Raw genomic sequence first — 20,890 nt, forward strand, 5'->3', positions numbered from 1 at the left:
ACTTTACCAAGTTTTCGTGCCGGAGAATGGACACAACCTGATGGTAAAATCAGGTCCTTTGTCTTCAGTTTTTAGCTCACAGGCTATTTTGTTGCTCAGTGTATTCAGTTTGATTCAGTATAATTGGGTGCCAAATTCCATAATCTTTTAGAAACAGAAAGAACAAAAGACTTTTATTGACACAGCACCTTCCATGATCGATTTAAAGATGTTTTAAATTGTTTTACTGTCAATAAAGATCGTGGGAGTGATCTCACCGTGTCTGGTACAGATTGTTCTAATCCCGGGTAAGAGTGTGCAGGCCTAAAAATGGGTTTCAAGTTCGGCACCAAACTACTAGCAATCGTCCAGGTCCCTTCCCAATGGTGCAAACCATTTGGTGCCCAGGAAGGGTGAGAGGCCGATTAGCACATTTAAAGTAGTGTTTAAGGAATAACAGGGATGGATCTCAAACATCACACGCAGTACGTTACGTTGTTTCAAATACTTCTCTTTAAACTGCTGCCTCACAATGCCAGGGACCTGGGTTCGACGAGCGGATTTTCACAGTAACTTCACTGCAGTATTAATGTAAGCCTACTTGTGACAATAATGAATAAACTTAAACTTAGTTACAGATTAACAGATACTCATTGCAAAATCATTAACATGTTGAAGGTTAACGCATTTCTTTTGCATTTTTTATTATCACGTTACCAATGGTTTTGTGGAGAGGTTGTCGTGCTCATTACTCATGAACTGAAGCAAAATGATCATCTTTGTTTTGAACCTCCATTCAATCATCACCCTCTTTGCAAGCTCCTCTCATTGCCAACACAGGCCCCATCCTCTGAGGTGCAGGGCAGGCTCGAAGAGCCTGGAGGTTCCAGTTCAATGCAAAATACGGCAGATGCTGGGAACTGAAACAAAAACAGAAAATGCTGGAAAATCTCAGCAGGTCTGACAGCAACTGTGGAAAGGGGGGGGGGGGGGGGGGGTGGGAGTGGGGAGGGGTGCTGCGGGTTGGCGACCACAGTGTGCTTAAGTTGTACCATAACGATATGGATAGCTACAAGTTGTCTTTTGCTGCTTGCTGTTTTCACGTTTCCATGTCCATCGCTTCTGTTCCAATCGAATGATTTCCCGCACAAAATCACGCACGACACAAGCCAAATCCATTAGTACACAAAGTTCCACAATCCAGTCATTCCCTTTGTTTGGGAAATAGATACGGCGCTCTATCTATTGTAGCCAGTAGCAAATCAGTATAGATAACATACACAAGTCCTTACACTGATTTGATATTATAATCAAGTAGATGTGCACATGTTGTAATTGGTCAATTGTCTTCGCCCTTTAGGCATGATGTAAACCTAATTGTTCGGGTACACTGAAGACGTGCTGGTTAGGTGCATTGGCCATGCTAAATTCTTCCTCAGTGTACCTGAACAGGCGTCGGAGTGTGGCGACTAGGGGATCATCACAGTAACGTAAGCCTACTTGTGACCCTAATAAATAAATCCCCACTGAGGGAGAACTCAGCCTGGCCAATGCACCTAACCAGCACGTCTTTCAAACTGTGGGAGTAAACCGAAACACCCGGAGGAAACCCACGCAGACACGGGGAGAACGTGCCGCCCTGTAGAACATTCTGCGTTATTCTGCGCTGCTCTGACAGCCAGGGGCAGCACAGTGGCACAATGGTGGAGCAGTGCTGCCTCACAGCGCCAGCGACCCCGAGTTCACTTCCGGCCTCGGGTCTCTGTCTGTGTGGCGTTTGCGCGTTCTCCCCGTGTCTGCGTGCGTTTCATCCGAGTGTTCCGATTTCCTCCCATACTCCAAAGAGGTGGGGTTAGGTTGATTGGCCATGCTAAATTGACCCTAGTTTCAGGGAATTAGCAGCGTGGGGTTAGGGGGATAAGGCCTGGGTGGGATTGTGGTTGGTGCAGGCTCGATGGGCTGAATGGCCTCCTTCTGCACTGTAGGGATTCTATGATTCTATGAGGAACACAGCTGAGTAAGAACATTTTTGGACTCCTTCTACACTGTCTTCACCTTAATTTTTCCCCTGGAACCTCTCTGTGGCAATTTTCTGCCACTGCTTTTTATTCCTTTTACAGCAATAATGATTGTGAATGGGAACCTTTGGAGGAAGAAGAGGAGGACTGACAGAGGGCTGCCAGACAAATCCCTTGCGAGAGACCCTCGGTCACCTGTATACATATCTTGGTTTACCGGAGAAGTAATACATTCAGAGTGTGCCCCACAGCGATATTCCCTTCTAAATGCTCACACCCATTTTAAATTTCACTTGAATCTCAATAGTACACCCCCAACATTAAATGACATGTCCAGAGTGGCAGCGATAGCCGTTTATAATTGTGAATTGACAATGAAAGATTGCATACACATTGTGAGCATTTGTGTTTAGTCATTGGCAAGTAAGTTGTCTAGGAAATTACAAACTGGTCAAAAAATCCCAAATACTTTTGTCCCTTTGAGATTATTGAAAAACGCTTTACTTTTCCGGTGAAGATTTTCCTGACATCTGTTCCAGATTTATTTTTCATTATTTTCTTCCCTCAGTCACTCGTGTCTTGGTTCATTTTTTTAGGGTCTTAGGTATCCGAGTGCGTTTCTCCAGTTCGGTGATATGTTCCCCCCACGGCCTTTGCCTTTTGCCCACCATAACCTTGGGAAAATCCCTGCAGTAGGCAGTTATACACTTTTCCCGGAGGCTCTGCCAATTTCCGAGTGGGAAAATCCCAAGCAAGTTGCTTTGGTTTCCCGATGCTGTAAAGTTTATGACTCTCCAATCTTTACTTGATAAAATCATGAAACATTATTCTTTGCACAATACAAGATATGAAGATGAGATTCTCACTAGAGCAGGTGAGTCAGAATGAGAACTGGCCGGTGTTGCGAAGTTGCTGTTTATAAAATTCTCTGTTAAAAAGGTGGCTTTTTTTCTGTACTTAGAGTTTTAAAAAAAAGAGGGGCAGGTGCATATGCAGTACACAGACTGAAACAGTGTATTGAGAGGCCAGGCAGTAGTGTTGCCGCGACACTTTTGCCCAACCAGTTTAAACTAGCCTCTTAACTAACAGCAGCCTATTAGATTTAAATTTGATATTTTGGTAACTTGAGAACCAATCCTATTGTAGGGATGTTGGTGTGTCATCAGGGGTATAAGAGACAGCTCTTAGCTCCAGAGAGACACAGCAATTGCTCTCTGACACAGCAACTGCCTCTGCCACAGCTCATTTATGTCTTAAAAGAAAGCCTGATCTCAATAGTGAAGATAGCAAAGAAGAAAGAAGACAAATGATTCCAGAAGATAAAACCTGGTTGTATTTTGAGAGTGACTAAAAAAAATTCTATTTTTTTTGTAAATAAGTGGGAATTGTATTTATCTAAACAGCATTCCATTAGAATCGTGTTTTATTTAGTTTGTTAATAGTTTAGTTAACCTGTTCACTGTTAGTTAGATAAATAAAGTGTTATTTGTTGATTTTACAGAGTCTCCGACAGTTATTTTGATTTAATCACTAAAAGTTGCTGAAGAGCAGATTGTACTATTTCTCACCCACTTTTAACAGATTATAAAGCGAGGTACTCCGCTTTGAGTGGTTAAGAGTTACTTCTCAGAGTGGGTATCAACCTCCCCTTCATAACACTGGTTATCACTGCATGATCACAGTGAAAAATGTCACTGAGAAGCTCTCTCCTGGAGAACCGTCCAGGAGAGATCCTCTACAAAATGAGATGACCACATTGAGAACATCACATGCACAACGTCTGCCAGGGCTGACAAGTGGCAAGTAACATTCGTGCCACACAAATGCCAGGCAATGACCATCACCAATAAGAGATAATCTAATCACTGCTCCTTGACATTCAATGAGGTGGCCAGCACTGAATCCCCCACTGTCAACATCCTTGGGGTTACCATTGGCCAGAATCTCAACTGGTCTCGCCATATAAACACAATGGAGGTGATTCTCCCAGCCTGCTGCTCTAGCTGTCGGTAGGGGTGGAGGGGGTCCCACTGCCACTCTGCCCTAGCAGCGCAACAGGCAGGGTGACATCAGCAGAGGCCATTTTGCGGGCATTCCGCTGGGCACCACGGCCTTTAGAGTAATCAGCAACTCGCCGAGATTTGGCACGGAGCTGATTTCAATATTTAAATTAATGTTTACATTCGATTAGTGGGCCCGGGACTGAAGTCTCCAGGCCTGCTAGCCTGTTCCCCCCACCAGGAGTGGTTCACTCCAGTGTGGTTTACAACTGCTAATGTGGAACAATTGGCCAGCCCCAATGGAGGGAACAGAGGCCATTGAGGCCCCCCCCCAGGAGGTCAGGGGTCAGGGGGGTGCCCCCTGTGCAGTGCCAGCCTGGCAGTGTCAGTCTGGCCCCCTAGCACTGCCCAAGGGGCAAACTGGCAATGCCCAAGGGGCACCTTGGCACTGCCCACCAGGCATCAGGCAGTGCCAAGGGAGTGGAGCCAGAAGGGGCGAAGGCCATTGGGGCGTAGCATTTAGGGGATGATTGGTAGGGTTGGGAGGGACCCGCTGCCACTCTGCATTCTGGATCGGTGGCAGAGGGAGGGAGGAAGGTGATCGGGGTTGGCTATCTGGGTGGGGCGGGGGGGGTGGGAGTGGTGTCGGGGCTGCTGTGGGGTTTGGGGCTGCTAGGGGGTGAGTTGCAGGGGGGACATCGGGGCTAGCCCAGGGAGGTCCAGGTGGTCACCGATTGGATTGTGGGGGAGGTGGGGGGAGGGGGTGTGGTCAGAGCGACAACAATGGGGAGTCACGGGGCTGGCCAGCTATTGAGCTGGCCAGTGACCAGGAGGCCAGCAGTGCGGTGCTACTGCGCATGGCTTAGAATTTTTTTGGGAGAAGGTCAGAGCAGGTCAGAGGCCGGGAATATTGCGGCCAGTAACTCACCTCCTGGCTTCCCAAAGCCTGTCCACCATCTACAAGGACACAAGTCAGGAATGTGATGGAATACTCCCCATTTGCCTGGATGGCGGCAGCTCAAACAACACTCAAGAGGCTGAATTGTAGTTGTTTATTGCGACAAACTAAATCCCAGACTCACCACTTCAACCGGCTGCTGCACACTAATATGGGAGGTGATGGCCTAGTGGTGTTATCGCTAGATTATTAATCCAGAAACTCAGCCAATGTTTTTGGGGACCCGGGTTCGAATCCCACCATGGCAGATGGTGGAATTTGAATTCAATATAAAATATTTGGAATTAAGAATCGACGGATGACCGTGAAACAATTGTCGATTGTTGGAAAAACCCAGCTGGCTCACTAATGTCCTTCAGGGAAGGAAATCTGCCATCCTCACCTGGCCTGGCCTACACGTGACTCCAGAGCCACAGCAATGTGGTGGACTCTTGACTGCCTTCCAAAGGCAACTAGGGATGGGCAATAAATGCTGGCCCAGCCAGCGACGCCCATGTCCCATAAGTGACTGAAAAAAAATATGAAATATATATTTAAGCTTGATTTTTTTTTGTACAATGGACTTTTGTCCCAGGTGCTTAACAGAAACAAAGTGTACACACAATCACAATAAAACAATTCTGTTCCCTCACAAAGCCATTCATTGTGTTGTCTGTTATCTTGTAAAAGCATAGGAGGAAGGAATGATGAATAATTTGACAATCAATTCTAGCTTTTCTGGCAAAATGCCTTCCCAGTGTGAGGACAAGCACCACCCCCCGCTTATCCAAAAATGGACCTGATCAGGTTGATGCCTTCCGCTATCACCTGTATTTAACTGTTTCCCACAGACCCAGCCACAACAGGGTGATTCCATTATCAGGTACTCCCAGTGGTATAACAGGGCGGCACGGTGGCACAGTGGTTAGCACTGCTGCCTCACAGCTCCAGGGACCCGGGTTCGATTCCCAGCTTGGGTCACTGTCTGTGCAGAGTCTGCACTTTCTCCCTGTGTCCGCATGGGTTTCCTCCGGGTGCCCTGGTTTCCTCCCACAGTCCGAAAGAATGCCGGTTAAGTTTGAGTTTAGGTGCATTGGCCGTGCTAAATTCTCCCTCAGTGTACCTGAACAAGCTCCGAAGTGTGGCGATTAGGGGATTTTTGCAGTAACTTCATTGCGGTGGTAATGTAAGCCTACTTGTGACACTAATAAATAAACTTTTTAAACTTACGCTTTGCCAGATGGTGCAGGACAGATGACAGCAAATGGATTGACCAGTGTCCAACTGTGTCTGTGGAACACCGTTCAGACATGGATCGCTCCTGGGAATGTGGGACCAGTGAATGGAAAATAGAATTTTCTAGTCATTGCTTTGTGCGCTCCTAACAAGTTCTCTCCATCTCAAGGGCAGGGGCGGGGGGGGGGGGGGGGGGGGGGAGTCTCAAGGGCAGGGTGAGGGGTGGTGTGGGTGACTGGGGCGGGGGGAGTGCACTAACAAGAGTGATCGATAATCCTAACACAGCAACATAGTCAGTTCCTGCCAGTCAAAGGCAAACCACTGCAGGACCTTGCCAAGTATAAGCATGGACAAACACATGGAAATCCGTGATTGCCAGTGCCCTCTTGGATCATGGTACATCGAGCATAGAACAGAACAGCACAGTAACAGGCCCTTCGGCCCACAGTGTTGTGCTGAGCATGAGGCCAAATTAAATGAATCCCTTCTGCCTGCCCTTGGTCCATATCCCGCTATTCCTTGCATATCCATGCGCTTATCTAAAAGCCCCTTAAACGCCCCTATTGTATCTGATTCCACCACCACCCCTGGCAGCGCGTTCCAGACACCGACCACTCTCTGCATAAAAAACTGCCTTAAGAGAGAGTTCTCTGCCTTAGGGAAAACCCCCTCTTTATTTTCCGCATCTCATTTTCTTGCACATTTCGCTTCAAGCTCATTGGAGCCTCGCATTTTCAATTTCAGTGTGCTGTATGAGACTGGAAAAGATGCATCTTCCAAATAGCCCTGATATCATTTGGGATACAAACAGTGTGGAGGGCACAAAACTTGCATTCAAAGGAACCTTTTTAGCCAGCACATAGTAAGCCCAACAATAGGGGCGCAATTCTCGGCTTTGCCCGGGATTTTCTCCAATATTACCAAAGAATTATAGAATCCTACAGTTGCAGAAAGAGACCGTTCGGCCCATCGAGTCTGCACCGACCACCATCCCACCCAGGCCCTATTCTCGCAACCTCACATATTTACCCTGCTAATCCCTCTGGCACTAAGGGGCAATTTAACATGGCCAATCCACCTAACCCGCGCATCTTTGGACTGTGGGAGGAAACCCACGCAGACACGGGGAGAACGTGCAAACTCCACACAGACAGTGACCCAAGCCGGGAAGCGAACCCGGGTCCTTGGTGTTGTGAGGCAGCAGTGCCGACCACTGTGCCACCGTGCCGCCTCAGGCGGATGTCGGGCGGGAAATGCGACATTTCTCCGCCATATCATTGCAACATTTACAAGGATGTGGCCAGGGCTTGAAAATTGCAGCTATGAGGAGTGATTGGATAGGCTAGGGTTGTTTTCCTTGGAACAGAGAAGGCTGAGGGAGTGATCCCATTTACTTTAAGGAACACAATTCATTTCAATTTCAAACGAGAGAATTTCAGGGTAAGGGTATGAAAATCCAAGTCCATGTTTCCATGAGGGTCAAACAACGGAGGTCAAATTAAACCTCACTGAGGTGTACAAAAATTATGAAGGGCCTGGACAGAGTAGACAGGAAAAACTAGATTCCCCCTACCCAGACGACAATTACCGGGGACAGAGATTTAAGGTGGCTAGTAAAAGGATTAGAGGGGACATGAGGAAAAACATTTTCATCCAGAGAGTGGTGGGTGTCTTAGAAACCCTACAGCACAGAAAGAGGCCATTCAGCCCATCGAGTCTGCACCGACCACAATCCCACCCAAGCTCTACCCCCCATATCCCTACATATTTACCCACTAATCCCTCTAACCTACGCATCCCAGGACACTAAGGGCAATTTTAGCATGGCCAATCAACCTAACCTGCACATCTTTGGACTGTGGGAGGAAACCAGAGCACCCGGAGGAAACCCATGCAGACACAAGGAGAATGTGCAAAATCCACACAGACAGTGACCCAAGCCGGGAATCAAACCCAGGTCCCTGGAGCTGTGAAGCAGCAGTGCTAACCACTGTGCTACTGTGCCACCCCGGAATCTGGAACTCACTGTCTAAGTTGGTGATTGAGGCTGGAACGCTCAACTCATTTAATAGGTACCTGGATCTGCATCTGAAGCACTCTAACCTGCAATGCTGCAGACCAAGTGCGGACGAGTGAGATTAAAATGAACAGCTACTTTCTTTTTTGTTCTTATTTGGCCGGTGCAGGCACAATGGGCTGAATGGCCTCTTTCTGCACCATAATCTTTTGATGGTTATATAGATTCTTCACTTGTGTGTGCCCAAAGGAAACACAAGTCCTCTCCCCGAAGGTTCCAGCAGAGGCGGCAGAGAGACTTCACTGAGGAGCATTCTGGGAGAAGTCAGCACAGTCACCTCGACTGTATAGTGTGTAGCTGACGAACTGGCGTCAAGGTGCGGTTAATTCCATGGAAGTTGCGAGCTCCAGTGCAAACCTAAACCACAAGTTCTTTTCAGCCATTAACTTCCGCTGGATGGTTTCATGCCAGAAGCCACAAACCAGCTGGTCCTGTAAGGCATCCTGGATATGTCTCCAAATTCACAGTGCACTGCCAATCTCTTTAGAGTTGTCATGAATTGAGCAATGGATTCCTTTTAAGTTGGCCTTGTTTATGAAATCTGAAACACTCTGCAATCATCAATGGCTTGGGAGCAAAGTGAGCTTCTAACACATCGCACAATTCTTGGTAAGTCTTCTCAGCTGGCTTTTCAGGTAGCACCAAACTTTTTAAAACAGCAAAGGTCTTACTCCTCATGGTACTTCAGAAAACCAGTACAGCAAGGTCACCACCCATGTTAATGGCCATCAGTAAAGCACTGAAGCGCTCAGTATAAGGTATCCAGCTCTCTGCCTCATCGTCGAAGGGGCCTATGGCACCAAATCTTGCCGCCATTTTGTTTTGCTGCCTGTGGGAATTTTTCCCACCAAATGGGTCTAGGCCCGAAGCTTCGTCCCGCCATCGCTGGCAGTCGCCCATAGCCTGAATCCCCTCAGCACCTGCTTCCCGCAACAGCCGCTCCCAGGCAAGTTCTACCTTCCCCCTGAATGGGTTGTTCACACCAAGCAACGGCAATTGGAACACTCCTGCCCGTTTTTTGTGGGGTTGCCACATTTTGGCTATTTTCCAGCGTTCTATGAAGTCCGGGGCAATGCTCAATCCCCTCCCCCTTCGCCAGAATGGAACGCCAGCAGAATGCCAAGGCCATCAAGCACTCTCATCTCCAGTAATTGTGTATGCATCTATCGACGTATGATGGTGCTCTGTTCCACACTCAGATCTAAGACTGAACAATCGGGTCCCACACTCAGAGGAGCTAATCCCCAAGGGGTCACCTGACCCGCACTCTTAAAGGGGCAGTACACATCACAAAAGGCTTTGGAGGCCAAGTTCTGAATATATTTAAGAAGGAAATAGATTTCTAAACTCCAAACCCATCCAATGAAGTAGTTGAGGCTACCCCATTAAATGTTTTTAAGATGTGGAGTTGCCGGCGTTGGATTGGGGTAGGCACAGTAAGTAGTCTCACAGCACCAGGTTAAAGTCCAACAGGTTTATTTGGTAGCACGAGCTTTCAGAGCGCTGCCCCTTCACCTGATGAAGGAGCAGCGCTCCAAAAGCTCGTGCTACCAAATAAACCTGTTGGACTTTAACCTGGTGTTGTGAGACTACTTACTGAATGTTTTTAAGGCAAAGATAGATAGATTTTTGAACAGTAAAGGAATTAAGGGTTATGGTGAGCAGGCGGGTAAGTGGAGCTGAGTCCATGAAAAGATTAGCCATGATCTTATTGAATGGTGGAGCAGATTCGAGGGGCCAGATGGCCTACTCCTGCTCCTTGTTCTTATATAAGATGTATGGGGAGCGTGTGGGGAATGTAGTGTTGAAATAGAGGATCAGCCATGATCATATTGAACAACGGAGCAGGCTCAAGGAGTTGAATGACCTACTCCTGCTCCTATTTTCTACGTTTCGATGCTATATTGGTGCAAGAATGATTATTGGTCTCGAAACCAAAATACTGTGAAGGCCGGAGATCTTAAATCTGAGAGACATTCAATGGGGAAGGCAGAGAAAGACACAGTTAGATCTTTCCATTTGATGATCCATTGTCAAAACTGGATTACTAATCAACTGCATGAGGAAACTAAATTCAAAAATATTTAATTGCTGACAACGCTACCCCTACTTTGATGAGCAAAGCCCCAGGCACACAATAATGTTCTGTTCAGCTGTACAGTTTGCTGTCATTGCATAATATAGACATTTAAAAGAATTTATTACAGTCTACAGAACCCACCTGTTTTCATAGCTCAGAGCTTCGTCAAAAAGTCAATTAATCATTGACTATTAAAAGCAAAACAACATTCCTATTGTCTGGCTGAACAAAACAGATACATGTAAAATGGGTATTTCCAATAATTGCCCAACTATAAAGCAGAATACGCCACAAAGCCACTAAAGGAAATATTAGCTCGGAAGACCAAAAAACTTGGTCATGGAGGAACGTTTTAAGAAGTATCTGAAAGGAGGCATGCGGGGTGAAGGATGGCCAGGTGTAGGGAGGAAATTCCGGAGATCGGTGACACCAATGGGTGGAGCAATTATAATTGGGAATGCATAAGAGACCCAAATTAGATGAGCGAAGATATGCCTGGGTTTTGTGGGGTTGGAGGAGATTATAGAGATAGGGAGGGATTCGATGCTGCCCAATGTAGGCAGATGGGGAAACGGGACTTCAAATCTAGGCTGGGCTTCTCTGGATTACTATCTTTTAGATGTAAGCTTTTTCCCTTCTTTGCTAGGTGTGATCTTGCAATGCTGCTGACCCCAGGCTGACCTTGCTAGGCTCCCCTATGGATTAACAAGGTAGTGACCACTTCATCAGCCAGTTTAAGGCATGTGATAACAGTATCAATGTATTCCATTGTCCACACAATGGGTTGGTGCTGAGGTGATTGATATACAACTGGGGGAGATAGTTTATATCGCATCAACATCCCCGGTATGATTAGCGCAATGAAATATTCATTTGATATTCATACGGCCAACAAGTCCAGCCGCCATTGTCTTCTAAATCTCTTCCAGTGAGAGATGGTTAATTCGCATGTGGGAAATCTATTTGCATTTTCAAATAATTTCCAAGACAGATTGGGCTGCGATTTATGTGCCCCTGCCAGCATGTTTTCAGAGCAGGCAGGTGTCCACCTTTCCACCTACCCCCCAAGCTCACTGCTGTAGTACAGGAGGTGGGTGACTCCCAAAGTGGGCAGCCCATATGCCTCTATTTAGACGATAATCGAAGGACCCTGATAGCATGCTGTCTGTACTAAAAAACAGTTGGTGTAGGCAATCAGCTGGGAGCCCACTAACATGCCCTCAGCACTGCTGGGACTGATTTGATTTGATTTATTATTGTCACATGTATTGGGATACAGTGAAAAATATTATTTCTTGTGTGCTATACAGACAAAGCATACCGTTCATAGAGTACATAGGGGAGAAGGAAAGGAGAGGATGCAGAATATAGTGTTACAATCATAGCTAGGGTGTAGAGAAAGATCAACTTAATGCAAGATAGGTTCACTCAAGAGTCTGACGGCAGCAGGGAAGAAGCTGTTCTTGAGTCGGTTGGCACGTGACCTCAGACTTTTGTATCTTTTTCCCAATGGAAGAGGGTGGAAGAGACAATGTCTGGGGTGCGTGGGGTGCTTGGTTATGCTGGCTGCTTTTCAGAGGCAGTGGGAAGTGTAGACGGAGTCAATAGATGGGAGGCTGGTTTGAATGATGGACTGGGCTTCATTCACGACCCTTTGTAGTTTCTTGCGGTCTTGGGCAGAGCAGGAGCCATACCAAGCTGTGATACATCTGGAAAGGATGCCAGCCAATCGGATTGGCCAGTGGTTCTTGACGGCAGGGCCACCTCCCCAATGAGGGGAGAGGGAGTGACAGGAGGGAGTCCCACTCAGACCTCATTCAGTCTGCCCGCAGTGCAGGATGGTTGCAAGGCAGGTCAGTGTAGAGTGGGTGGTTTCATGCCAACCTTCCTTCTAAGGTGAACAAACCATTTGTCCCCACCGCCACCCGCTGTAATATTCAACCCCCAATCTCCGACTGCCCAGAAACAACAAAAGGAGTCACCTGACTTTCCGGAATCCATTTTGAAGGTACAGTGTCCATTTTTCACGTGGCTTTATTAAAAAAAGTCCAGTGTTCAACTCCTAATTAGCTTTATGGACATGACATGACCATCGCACATTTCAATATTTGCCTCTGAGATTTTAACCTAATACTCTAAAGGTAAACGTTCCATTTCTGAAGTCTTCTATCCATATGCGACACGGTAGCACAGTGGTTAGCACTGCTGCTTCACAGCTCCAGGGACCTGGGTTCGATTCCCGGCTTGGGTCACTGTCTGTGTGGAGTTTGCACATTCTCCTCGTGTCTGTGTGGGTTTCCTCCGGGTGCTCCGGTTTCCTCCCACAGTCCAAAGATGTGCGGGTTAGGTTGATTGGCCATGCTAAAATTGCCCCTTAGTGTCCTGAGATGTGTAGGTTAGAGGGATCAGTGGGTAAAAATATGAGGGTAGGGCCTGGGTGGGATTGTGGTCGGTGCAGACTCGATGGGCCGAATGGCCTCTTTCTGTACTGTAGGGTTTCTATGATTCTATGCAGGAACGGTATTAGTTAGTTAGCCCTTATATAATAGCACATGGCTTACCACCATCTAAACTAAACTGTGAACAACACAAAAATAGTTTGGCATTTCCTTTCCAAATATAATTTGCATAGCTCTTGGATAGGAAGATTAAGGCTGACTAATGTCAAATCGGAGACAGACGGCTGATTGGAATTGCCTTCTGACTTACAAAACTCTTCAGCATTTTAAATCCAGCACCACACGGGGAACTCTGACCACAGAATTTGGCTCCATTTCTTTGATGCTATGAATCTATTTTGCCTAACGCATGTGGACATTTCTGATAGCAACTCCCATTTGTGGGAAGGCAGTGCTGTAGTGGTATTATAGAATTTCTACAGAAGGAGGCCATTCAGCCGATTGAGCCAGCACCGACAACAATCCCACTGTGGCCCTGTCCCCGTAACCCCACGTGTTTACCCTATGAATCCCCCTGACACTAAGGGACAATTTTGCATGGCCACTCAACCTAAGCAGTATTGTCACTAGACTAGGAATGTAGAGACCCAATGTAAGGCTCTGGGGACCCAGGTTCGAATCCCACCATGGCAGATGGTGAAGGGGGCGGCACAGTGGCACAGTGGGTTAGCACTGCTACCTCACAGCACCAGGGACCCAGGTTCGATTCCTCTCTTGGGTCACTGTCTGTGTGGAGTTTGCACGTTCTCCCCGTGTCTGCGTGGGGTTCCTCCGGGTGCTCCGGTTTCTCCCCAAACTCCAAAGATGTGCTGGTTAGGTGCATTGGCCATGCTAAGTTCTCCCTCAGTGTACCCGAACAGGAGCCAGAGTGTGGCAACTAGGGGATTTTCACAGTAACTTCATTTCAGTATGAATGTAAGCCTCCTTCTGACTAATAATAAACTTTATGTTTTTACTTTAAAAAAAATCTGAATTCAGTACAAATCTGGAATTAAAATTCTACTGATGACCATGAAACCATTGATGATTGTTGTAAAAACCGATCTGATTCACTAATGTGCTTTAGGGAAGGAAATCTGCCGTCCTTACCCGGTCTGGCCCACATGTGACTCCAGAGACACAACAATGTGTTTGACTCTTAATTGCCCACAGCTGTCTCTCAGTGCCAGGGACCCGGCCTTGGGTGAGTGTCTGTACAGAGTCTGCATGCTCTCCCTGTGCCTGAATGGGTTTCCTCCGGGTGCTCTGGTTTCCTCCCACAGTCCAAAGATGTGCGGGCTAGGTGCATTGGCCGTGCTTAATTGCCCCTTAGTGTCCCAAGATGTGCAGGTTAGGTGGATTGACCATGCTAAATTGCCCCTTAGTGTCCCAAGATGTGTAGGTTGGGTGGGTTGACCATGCTAAATTGCGCCTTAGTGTCCAAAGATGTGTAGGCCAGGTAGTTTAGCCTTGGTAGATGTGCAGTGATAAGGTGGAGGGGAGGGCCTGGGTGGGATATTCTTTCGTAGAGTTGTTGCAGGCTTGATGGGCCGGATGACCTCTTTCTGCACTGTCGGGATTCTATGGTTCTATGGAAGGTAACAGGTGCAGGTTTATTGCACATGGTGATTGCCCTGTCCAGTTTTAAGGGTTATGACATTTCTGCCCTATGTTTCCATCGGTCTTTGTTCCATCAATTTCATGAATGGAAACCTGTTGTTCCCCATTTTAGGTTCCAACCCCTCTGAAGATTCCTTCTTCTTATGAATAATTTCCTTCTGAGTCATTAGCTTTGTATTTTTGTTACAAGCAAGATAGGTCATGTTTCCCTGCAACAAATGATCTAAAAATAATTCTTAATTACCTTTACCAGCATCAGAAGACTCTGACTACTTCCTTAACTTAAACGAGTATCCTAACAAAAGATGTTTGGTGATTTATTAATCTGCTTCAGCAAGTTGGTAGGTTTTGTAAAAGATTTCTAGGCACTTAAGATTCAGGTGGTGTTACAAAAACCTGTCATGTGAGAGAGCTCCAACCCAAAACACTGATTTCATACGGTGTATTTCCTTTTGGATATTATTGAGCAACGTGTGCAGAAACAGTGAGAACTCAGATCTCTCTTTTGTTATACAAACAAATACAAGTGTTTATTAAGTAGAAGAAATGTAATAAAACTATAAAGAACAATCATATGCCTCAGCAAATTACCAGTAATCACTTTGTCCATTAAAGACTGAAAACCCAAAAGTACCTATTTGCCCCGTAATCCTAAACCCGGCTGTGAGCCCGTTGCCCAAACAACAACCACAAACCTATTGGTCAAATCCAGCCAGTGATCACTGCACAGTTCAGCTTAAGTGACCAGGACTTGGGAATGGTTTTTTTGGTTCAGCGAAGAATACGATCTTTTGCACGAACTGGTATTTGTCTTCGGAATTCCATTTTTAGCTGAGCTCTTTCTTGGGAGATGGTTATCCCTCTCTCTCTGCTGCTGCTGCTTCTTCACCACCTCAACTGTGTCTAAAAACAAATAAAAACAAATCTGGAATTAAGAATCTACTGATGACCATGAAACCATTGTCAATTGTCAGAAAAACCCATCTGGTTCACTAATGTCCTTTAGGGAAGGAAATCTACCCGTCCTTACCCGGTCTGGTCTACATGTGACTCCAGAGCCACAGCAATGTAGTTGACTCTCAACTGCCCTCCAAGGGCAACTAGGGATGGGCAATAAATGCTGGCCAGCCAGCGACGCCCATGTCACACGAATAATAAAAAAAATAAACTGCTTTCTGGTTCCTTGACTCACAGAACTCTGACTACTAATTGTATCAATTGCAAAGAATGCCCTGTCCCTATTCTTTCCTGTGATAACTTCAGCCAGGCTAATGAGGTTGGCGTGCTAGAGTATGAGCTACCTGATGAGTCTTGGGGTGTATTATCGACCCCGATAATCACCTTTTGGTTTGATGTTTTAAGTTTCCTTTCGACTTTGTTTTTGGTTCGGGCTGTTCCCCCTTCCTTTTGGGGAGCTGCCCCTTTTAATTTGTCCCTAAGTTAATTTGAGTTAGTTTATTTGGTTGGTGTGAAAAGACATACCCGATGAGTCTTGCCCAGGACACCGCAGGGACTGGGGTGTATTATTGACCGCGATAACCACATTTTAATTTGATGTTTTAAGTTTCCTTTGTGCTTTGTCTTTTATTTTGGGCGGTTCCCCCTCCTTTTGGGGAACTGCCCTTTTTGAGTTGTCCCTGAGTTAATTTGATTTTGTTTATTTTGTTGGTACCCAAAAAGAACTACCTGATGAGTCCTAATTGATGGTTAAATCAGGGAGCCTCATGCTCCCCTATTTAAAGCAGGTGTGTCAGACTCCCAGCCTGCATTCAGCAGGGGGCAACTGGAGAGCTGGCTGTGTACAGATGTATGGTGTAAATAAAGTAACTTGGTGACGGGACATTCACCTCTGTGGAGTTATTACATTTCCTTTCTCTTAGGTGCAGCCCAGACATGGCTTACAGACTACAGGGCGGTTCAATTTTACTAGTGCCAAAAAGACCCATTTTAATAGCATCCTACCAGTTTGTGCCAATAGTTGCAAAAAAGTAATAGACTCTGATTTTTTTAATAACTTCTCTGGAATAAGAGGTTGACCCTGTTTTGACCTGCTGGCCGAAGTGGTTTACTGGGTTATAGCCGTTGTCACATGCTAACAACTACCTGTAGCCACAGGTGAGAGTTGGGTGAAGGTGAGAACCAGTGCAAGATAGCAGTGAGCCTACCTGTGAGAATTGCTACCTTTCACATACACCCTGAAATACCAGCTATGGAGGTGCAATAAAATCAAAATGTTTTACAAAGGTCAACTCTGACTAAGAAGGGGATAACTTTCATTTATTATTGTACCTTTTACAATCTCAGGATGTGCCAAAGCTCTTTATAGCCAAGGAAGTACTTTTGAAAGTATTGTTGTCATGCAGACAACTTGACAGCCTATACACTCCCACCAAAGTCCTACAAACAGCAATGTGGCAATGATCAAACTAGAGCAAGTTGCCCGACCCCTCTTTGGAATAGCGCCATGGAATCTTTTACCTCCACAAGAGAAAGCAGTTCAGGCCTTGGTGAGCTTATTGCAAAAGACAGTGTTCTCTGAAGGCACAGTGCGCTGAAGTGTCAGGCTAGATTTCATGGAACAATGACTCAGATGTTTCGGTTTCCGGGTAGTCATATCTCGGAGATATCCTGGAAGATGCACTGGAAGACCCCTGGGAAGTCTCAACATAGAATTCATAGAATTCATAGAAACCCTACAGTGCAGAAGGAGGCCATTCGGCCCATCGAGTCTGCACCGACCACAATCCCACCCAGGCCCTACCCCCACATATTTACCCGCTAATCCCTCTAACCTACACATCCCAGGACTCTAAGGGGCAATTTTTAACCTGGCCAATCAACCTAACCCGCACGTCTTTGGACTGTGGGAGGAAACCGGAGCACCCGGAGGAAACCCACGCAGACACGAGGAGAATGTGCAAACTCCACACAGACAATGACCCGAGCCGGGAATCGAACCCGGGACCCTGGAGCTGTGAAGCAGCAGTGCTAACCACTGCGCTACCGTGCCGCCACCAGGGCTCTGCAAGAATTGCCCGGGAAGTTTCAACTGCAGATGGGTAATTCCTTTGTTCTCCGGGGCCAAATTCGAAGGCTTTAACTCAGAGTTAAAGACTTTTTTGGAATGCTTTTATATTTAGTATATTTCTTAGAATCATAGAATCCTACAGTGCAGAAAGAGGACATTCGGCCTCAATCACACCCAGGCCCTATCCCCACAACTCCATGCATTTACCCTAGCCAGTCCCCCTGACACTAAGGGGCAATTTAGCATGGCCAATCCACCTAACCTGCACATCTTTGGAGTGTGGGAGGAAACCAGAGCACCCGGAGTAAACCCATGCAGACACGGGGAGAATGTGCAAACTCCACACAGACAGTGACCCAAGCCGGGAATTGAACCCGGGTCCCTAGCAGCAGTGCTAACCACTGTGCCACCGTGTCACCCTGGGTACAGAGTGCAGCCCGAGGTTCAATAAGATGACTTGTTAACCTGTACTGGGTCAGACAGCTATCGTCACACAAGGAAGTAGCAACAATTTGTTCAAAGATACTCCACATTTGGCTGAATGTTTTTTTTCCTTACCCGACAGTTTGAATTTATTTTAGTTCTGAAGTTCGGTGAGCATATTTTAAATTATATTTTATATAATATATAATTATATAATTATAATTAATTACAATTATATAATTATATTTTGCTTCCATTGCAATCATCAAAGAACTTTTTACTTCCTTTTGGCCGCAGCTTAGTTAGCAACACTCTCACCCCTCAGACAAGAATTCAAGTTCCATTTTACTTTGAGCACAAAAACCTAGCCTGATACGCTGGAAAACTCTCCTCAGCTCCAGTTATTTTCAGAGCTAAAACTTTCATTTGCCCTCTGTTGACTGTGGATGCCTCGGCCCTTGTTCTGGTTAATCTCCAATGCTTCCAAGCTAACCTGGTGATTACTTTCTTTTGTAATAAGACACTGTGAGGCCCACTATACATTCTCTCACCAGTATAATCAAGGACCCCACGCACCCCGGACATTCTCTCTTCCGCCTTCTTCCGTCGGGAAAGAGATACAAAAGTCTGAGGTCACGCACCAACCGACTCAAGAACAGCTTCTTCCCTGCTGCTGTCAGACTTTTGAATGGACTTATCTTGCATAACACAGATAAATATGTGAAGAGTAAAAGGATGAGACGTGACGGAATAGGGCCCATAAAGGGTGAAGGCGGGAAAGTCTGTACGGAACCAGTAGAAATGGCAGAGGTGCTCAATGAGTATTTTGCCTCGGTTTTCACAGAGGAGAAGGACCTGGGTGGATGTACTGCGGGCTTGCGGTGGACTGAAAGGATTGAGTATGTGGACTTTAAGAAAGAGGTGGTGCTGGAATCTTTGAATGGCATCACGATAGATAAGTCGCCGGGTCCGGATGGGATGTACCCCAGGTTACTGTGGGAGGCGAGGGAAGAGATTGCAGAGCCTCTGGCGATGATCTTTGCGTCGTCGATGGAGACGGGAGAGGTGCCAGAGGATTGGAGAATTGCGGATGTGGTTCCTATTTTCAAGAAGGGGAATAGGGATAGCCCAGGTAATTACCGACCTGTGAGTCTAACCTCAGTGGTTGGTAAACTGATGGAGAAGATCCTGAGGGACAGGATATATGAGCATTTAGAGAGGTTTAGTATGCTCAAGAACACTCAGCATGGCTTTGTCAAGGGCAGATCGTGCCTTACGAGCCTGGTGGAGTTCTTCGAAAATGTGACTAAACACATTGACGAAGGGAAGGCGGTAGATGTGGTTTATATGGATTTTAGCAAGCCGTTCGATAAGGTCCCCCATGCAAGGCTTCTAGAAAAAGTGAAAGGGCATGGGATCCAAAGGGATCCAGAACTGACTTGCCCAAAGAAGGCAGAGAGTGGGTATAGATGGGTCCTTTTCTAAATGGAGGTCGGTCACCAGTGGTGTGCCCCAGGGATCTGTTCTGGGACCCTTGCTGTTTGTCATTTTCATAAATGACCTGGATGAGGAAGCGGAGGGATGGGTTGGTAAGTTTGCCGACGACACGAAGGTTGGTGGGGTTGTGGATAGTCTGGAGGGATGTCAGAAGTTACAGAGGGACATAGATAGGATGCAAGACTGGGCGGACAAGTGGCAGATGGACTTCAACCCAGATAAATGCGTCGTGGTCCATTTTGGTAGGTCAAATGGGATGAAGGAGTACAATATAAAGGGAAAGACTCTTAGTACTGTGGAGAATCAGAAGGACCTTGGGGTCCGGGTCCATAGGACTCTAAAATCGGCCCCGCAGGTGGAGGAGGTGGTTAAGAAGGCGTATGGTGTGCTGGCCTTTATCAATCGAGGGATTGAGTTTAGGAGTCCGGGGATAATGATGCAGCTATATAAGACCCTCGTCAGACCCCACTTGGAGTACTGTGCTCAGTTCTGGTCGCCTCACTATAGGAAGGATGTGGAAAAGATTGAAAGGGTGCAGAGGAGATTTACAAGGATGTTGCCTGGATTGAGTGGCATGCCTTATGAGGGTAGGCTGAGGGAGCTCGGTCTTTTTTCCTTGGAGAGACGAAGGATGAGAGGAGACCTAATAGAGGTGTATAAGATGTTGAGAGGCATAGATCGGGTGGACTCTCAGAGGCTTTTTCCCAGGGTGGAAATGTCTGCTACAAGAGGACACAGGTTTAGGGTGCTGGGGGGTAGGTACAGGGGAGATGTTAGGGGTAAGTTTTTCACGCAGAGGGTGGTGGGCGAGTGGAATCGGCTGCCGTCAGTGGTGGTGGAGGCGAACTCAATAGAGTCTTTTAAGAGACTCCTGGATGAGTACATGGAGCTTAATAGGATGGAGGGTTATAGGTAAGTCTAGAAGGTAGGGATGTGTTCGGCACAACTTGTGGGCCGAAGGGCCTGTTTGTGCTGTAGTTTTTCCATGTTTCTATGTTTCTAAGTTGATCTTTCTCTGCACCCTAGCTATGACTGTAACACTACATTCTGAACTCTCTCCTTTCCTTCTCTATGAACGGTATGTTTTGTCTGTATAGCGGGCAAGAAACAATATTTTTCACTATATGTTAATACATGTGACAATAATAAATCAAATCAAATCAAAATCAAACCAGGTAATCTTCCAGCTTCTGTTATCTCACAAGGTTCAAACTGAGATTAAGCCTCAGCTGCTTTCCACATGGTGACTAAAGTTAATTGTTTTTACTTTGCATACAGTACAATCCTGGCTACCATTTTCTTGGGCTATCGTCTCGCAGTAAGCTGCAAACTATAAGCCAGTTCTAAGCTGCAGCTAACTTTGCCAGCAAACACCCAGATAAGTTGAAACCAAAGAGCTTTCCTAAACTCCACTCACCTCCATGACAACATAACCTGCCCTGGGCTGTCCTCAAACAGACCTTTGTGTTAATTATCCCTCATTCACAATTTATTTTTCAGTCATAGAGTCATACAGCGTAGAAAAGGCCCTTCAACCCATCAAGTCTGTACCAACAA

At 46.4% G+C, this 20,890-nt stretch overlaps 1 protein-coding gene across 12 annotated transcripts in view; it reads right to left on the reverse strand.

The window, feature by feature from the left end:
* Positions 1 to 14,892: 14,892 nt before the first annotated feature.
* lyrm9 (LYR motif containing 9) overlaps positions 14,893 to 20,890 on the reverse strand; it is a 56,398-nt gene continuing 50,400 nt past the window's right edge. For 11 of the 12 annotated variants that reach the window (XR_013499078.1, XR_013499090.1, XR_013499087.1 and 8 more), the window contains one exon: positions 14,896 to 15,288. The gene's annotated coding sequence lies outside the window, so the exon portion shown is untranslated. Of the gene's footprint in view, positions 15,289 to 20,890 lie in introns of all 12 variants that reach the window. The other variant, XR_013499082.1, reaches the window with a different exon arrangement.

Source organism: Mustelus asterias, chromosome 12 (assembly GCF_964213995.1).
Source record: "Mustelus asterias chromosome 12, sMusAst1.hap1.1, whole genome shotgun sequence".
In the NCBI taxonomy this organism is placed as follows: Eukaryota; Metazoa; Chordata; class Chondrichthyes; order Carcharhiniformes; family Triakidae; genus Mustelus; species Mustelus asterias.